Source organism: Gossypium arboreum, chromosome 10, assembly GCF_025698485.1.
Source record: "Gossypium arboreum isolate Shixiya-1 chromosome 10, ASM2569848v2, whole genome shotgun sequence".
In the NCBI taxonomy this organism is placed as follows: Eukaryota; Viridiplantae; Streptophyta; class Magnoliopsida; order Malvales; family Malvaceae; genus Gossypium; species Gossypium arboreum.
This window is the reverse complement of record NC_069079.1, coordinates 40,896,992-40,902,517: the sequence shown is the minus strand read 5'-3', so window position 1 is coordinate 40,902,517 and position 5,526 is coordinate 40,896,992. Positions and strand designations below refer to the sequence as shown.

The following is a 5,526-nucleotide window of genomic DNA, read 5'->3' as shown; positions in this document are numbered from 1 at the left end:
CAACTTTGGAGGAGCAGCGAGGCTTGGAGTATCGACTTGGATAAGCTTGAATCGTATTATTGGACCTGTGAAGGTAAGCAACTTATGGTCAATAAGGGTTCTTTGGTAGAATAAGGTAGGGTGGATTTTGAGTTTGTTAAGCATAACTTGTATGCTAAAAATGGTGATGAATAATTGTAGGACATCGTAAAGGATCTCAAGAGCGATCGTCATGAAGCAGTGTGTGTCTAGAACATCCTTCTTTAGTTCAATTCAAAAAAGCGAAATGAAATTCCGGCATTTCATAGGCTTGTGAGTATCTGAATGCTCTCAAGACATAGAGTAATTATTAGATCTAGCACCGCAAAGTGGTAAGTAAGTTTGTGTGACGTATCAACGTACTCCGGGAAAAGGGCCTCGATGGGCCAAAACTGGGCCCAATGGGCTTACGGCCCAATATGGGCAAGAGGTGGGCAAAGTAGCCTGTCAGTTAGATGGGAGAATCAAATTGCATAAAACTGATAAAAATTACTGAATTAGCTTGTGTAGTAGCGTAGATCACGAAATTACCCCTAAAGAGCAAAATTACTAAAATTACCCCTAAAGAGCAAAATTACCGAAATTACCCCTAAATAGAAAAATTACCAATATACCCCTAGGGTTTAAATTGGCTGAATTGCATGATTGATTACTCTTGTATTTTGCATGATATGCATTTATTAATATCATTGCATGGGATTGGGGTATTAATGGAGGAAATCTTGAAAGTGGTTCAACCACGTATTGGAGGCTTTGCCTCAACCGACTGAAATTTGAGCGGCGTTGCAACAAGATGGTGTGTAAATTTGGGTGGGTTGAGATATTCCCACATGGTGTGTAGGGTTGATGCAGGCGGTGTAGCGATTGGTGGGTTGAGTAGTCTCCCGGATGGGCTTGCATTCATTATTTCATTGATACTCATGTTCTTGAACGGGCCTATGGGCCACACTTTGTTATGTAAAAGGGCTAAGGCCTTGCTCTTGTGATTCGAAAAGGGCTTGACCTCTTGTGTCTTGTTATCTGAATAGGGCTTAGGCCCAATGGGCTCGAGTGAATTGGGCTTTGGATGGGTTTCAGTATACACCGAGTTTTCCAAACTCACCCCTTCCTCTTCCCTCCTTGCAGGTGAGCCCTAGTTGGTGGACTTGAGTAGGCGGGATTGAGTGGCCATGAAGATTGATTGACGATTTTAAATAAGTTTAGCCTTTAATTTGGATTATTTTATTTTATTATGCTTAAAGTTGTAATAAGGCCGCTATTTTTAATTAATTTTATTTTGGGGATTATTAAACTGGCTAGCACTAGGGTTCGTTTTATAAAATCTACTTGTTTTTAAAAGATCACGATGACGCAAAGTTTCCATAAAGTAAATGTTTTCCCAAGAAAAATAAATAATTTAAGCAAACGTTTTGCAACCTTAATCATTTTCTTAAGATGGTCATAATCAAACGGTTTTCTCAAAATTATACAAGATGTTAGAGTGTGGCAATAGCGGTGTGCATGTCTAGGATTGGATCCAAGAGAGCTTGGTACTTAAGCGGTCAAGCGGACTCACCTCCTCTTTTTCTGGTTTCCTACCGGTGCATGACTTCCATTCACTTTAACCTTCTTTTAAAAGTATCTTTTACAACACCAACTCAGCTTTTCCAAACTAAGTGTTTTGAACGCACCAATGTGGCGCATCAGATCCGGTCATAACATCCAGGCCGGGTTTGGGGTGTTACAATTCAGTGGAGGAAAAGTCCCTGTTTAAGAGTAGATCTAATATAATTGAGTGGAGTTGCATGAAATCCTAGAAATAGGACGACATAAATCTACCAGATTAGAGTCAAATCAAATAAGGGAATCCATAGATCAAGTTAATGCGATGATAGGGGTTTTAATTAGAAATAGATTTCAATTAATCAACCTAGAGCCAGTTGTTTTTACTCTCGAAAAAGATATTAGCATAATTTAGGGATTTGTACGGATCAAGATACCAAGTGAATAAATTGTTTAATTCAAATTCATAATAATAGGTAAAGTCTAGGTGGATTCTTTCCTAGGTATTGTCTCTCTCATTGGTTATTATTAAATTATTCTCCTAATTTATTCATTGTTGAGTTCTTAGTTAAATTAGTTTAGTAATTTTAGTTTAAAACCCATCAATCTAAATTGTCAGCTAAATAATATAAAAATAGTAATTACTAATACTTTTAGTCCTTATGAATACAATATCTCTATTTACCATAGTTATACTATTTATCGATAGGTGGACTTGCCTTTGTCGTATTTTTAGTTAGTCAGGTAAGACACATCAAGTTTTTGGCGCTGATTCTGGGGACTAAAATATTAGAAAAACTTGAGTTTTATTAATTTAGCCATTTTTATTTTTATATTTTTGTTTTTAGTTTAATTTTTACATTCTAATTTTTCTTTTGTTTGCTTCTGCCAAGTTTTTTTGGTTTATGACTAGAAGAAACCCGTCGAGACTAGTGCTTTTTGACAGCGAGATTGAAAATACTGTTCACAGAAATCGCAGAGAAGCAAGGCAGAGTCAATAGAATTTAGTCAATGAACAAGAGTATAATATTATTATTGAGAAGATGTGTGATAATCAAAATATTCAACTGCCTCCTGTAGCTCATGTTCTTCGTACAATATATAATGCCGAGCCCACTAGGACTGGGCCTGAATCGAGTATTGTAAGACCCACCATTGCTGCAAATAATTTTGAACTGAAGCCTAACACTATTCAGATGGTACAACAGTATGTTCAGTTCGATGATTTTCAAGATGAAGAACCAAATACTCATTTGACCAATTTTTTGAAAATTTGCTACACTTTCAAGATTAATGGCGCCAATGATGATGTTGTTCACTTATGATTGTTCCCATTCTCGTTGAGGAACAAAGCAAAAGAGTGGTTAAACTATTTACCATGAGGTTCCATCACTACATGGGCTCAAATGATCGAGAAGTTCCTTCTAAAGTACTTCCCACTGGCTAAGACAGTTAAGTCGAGGAATAACATTTCTTCTTTTATCCAGATTGACTTAGAGACATTATATGATGCATGAGAGAGATACAAAGATTTATTGAATAGGAGGCCTCATCATGGGTTACCCTTATGGTTATAAGTTCAAAACTTCTACAATGATTTGAATCCGTCAACTAGGCAATTAATCGACGCAACAGTCAGTGGAACATTGAAAAATAAAACACCCGAAGCAGCTTATGAGTTTATAGAGGAGATGACACTAAATAATTATCAGTGGCAAGTCATGAGAACAAAGCCAATGAAAGTAGCTGGTGTTTTTAATCTAGATGAAGTCACCATGTTATCAAATCAAGTGGAATTCCTAATTAAGAAAATTGATGGTTTATATCTTTCTACGTAGATACATCCAGTGATATAATACGATACAAATAGAGGTGAAATGAATAATCTGGAACGTTTACCCTTCAATCTTAGCACAAAGAACGAGCAAGTTAATTAGATGGGTAATAATTCTAGACCTCAAAATAACCCTTATAGTAATACCGATAATACAGGTTGGAGGAACCAACCCAATTTCTCTTAGGGTGGTCAAGGAAATCAAAGAGCACAACCACCTCTAAGCTTCCAACAACCTTATCAGCAAGAGAAAAAGCCGAATCTTGAGATGTTGACAAAGTTTATCTCGGTGTCAGAATTGCATTTTCGAAAGACTTAGCTAGCAATGAAAAACTAGCAAGCATCAATTCAAAAACTCAAAAACTAAATAGGACAGCTTACTAAACTAATTTCAGAACAACCACAAGGTAGCTTGCCTAGCAATACTGAAACTAACCCAAGGGAGTAGCTCTATGCAATTACTGTTTGAAACGTGGATGGGTTAGTTGAACCTGAACAAGAGACGAGGTAAGAAGCTGTGGTGAACAAAAATAAGGTTGAGGAAGATAAGAAAGAACAAAAGTCGGTTGTCAAAGAATATAAACCTCGAGTGTCATATCCTAACACGTCAAAGAACAATATGGTAAATTCCTTAAGCTCTTAAAAAAATTACACATTAATTTACCATTTCTTGAAGCTCTTTCACCAGACCGACCACCTTTGAACACCCCACCTTTCCCATGACTCATCCCTCTCCCTTTCCCTTTCGATTCCCCCTTCCCTTTTTCTTTGCTCTCCCATTTTCTACCATCGCCCGACACCCCATTCTCCCTTTGATGCCCCAACACCCCTTTCTCTTTCCCCATTCTCCCTTCGATGCCCCAGCCATCTGTCTACCCCTCACAGCCTCTACCCATACACACCAACATCGTTTTCATCCCCACCGTAAAAACATCCCCTCACCTGTTTTCCCTTTGAACCACCGACCCCCAACCACGATTCCCAACCTTCCCTTTTCTTCCTCGTCGCACCCCTACCCCCACACCCTTCCCCCCCTCTTTTCCACTCTACGTTTTCCCCCACAACCAGCCCCCCACATTTTTTACCGTTCTCGTCGCCGACCAACCACTATGTGGTGCCTCTATTGTGCTAATCGTTGTGTCTCCATCACTATCAACGCCCCACCGCTACTGGTCGGTCCTCCCGCTTTCCTTTTATCCTTCTTCTTCATAAGATTTTATTTGTTATTATTTTTGCATTATCATTTATTGTTACTAAATTTATTAGTTTTTTATTATTCCTTTATTCCTTAGTTTTTATTTATTCATTTATTATGATTACTTTCATTGTTATTATTTTTTAGTTCTAGCGGAATGATACTTGTTTACTCATTTTCTTTTTAGTATTATAGTTTTCATTTATTATTTTCTTATTTTATTATTTAGTATTATAGTTGTTATTGATTATTTCAATCCTATTATTATTTTTAGTCTTGTTAATTCTTGATTTTTAGTATTAAGTCCTATTTCTTTTACTATTCTTTTATGATTATTGTTTATATTATTTTCGTTGTTCATTTATTTTTTTGTCGAGTTCTTGACGTTCAGTTCAATTTTATTGCATGGGTTATTGGATTGCCTCTATTATGATTTATTCATCTATTTGCTTCATTTGATTTTAATATTTGGATGTTTTATTTTATTGCAGATTCTTCATGATGAACACTAGAGGGAAATCCAAGGTCGTTGTCGTCATTTCGAGAAAGGGAAAGACTCCGGGCGTGACTTTTTCTTCGAGCGCTTTTGCTGAGGCCCGCCATCCATGTCTCCAATTCTCACAGGGTCTTTAGGTGGAACTATATCAACATCTCATATTGCGGCCAGTGGGATTAAGCCGTTGTATTGATTGGGCCGCTTTAGAGCAAGTCCAGTTAGCTGATAGAGTGTGTACACTGATTGCCACAACTCATTGGGATCGGTTCTTATCTATTGTCAAGCCCACCTACTCGGAGCTTATTCTCGAGTTTTGTTCAACAGTCCTCTTATTGCACGTGATGTCGACCCATGATGAGCCGTGCACAATTAGTTTCCAACTCAGTGGCATGACGCGTCATATGAGCGTCACGAAGTTTGGAGCTGCTTTAGAACTCTATA

At 37.5% G+C, this 5,526-nt stretch overlaps 1 non-coding gene across 1 annotated transcript; it reads right to left on the bottom strand.

Annotated features, from left to right (window-relative positions):
• Positions 1–3,015: 3,015 nt before the first annotated feature.
• LOC128283355 (small nucleolar RNA R71) lies at positions 3,016–3,121 on the bottom strand. Its single transcript, XR_008273697.1, has one exon. It is a non-coding gene; the product is annotated as a small nucleolar RNA R71 (small nucleolar RNA).
• Positions 3,122–5,526: the final 2,405 nt, after the last annotated feature.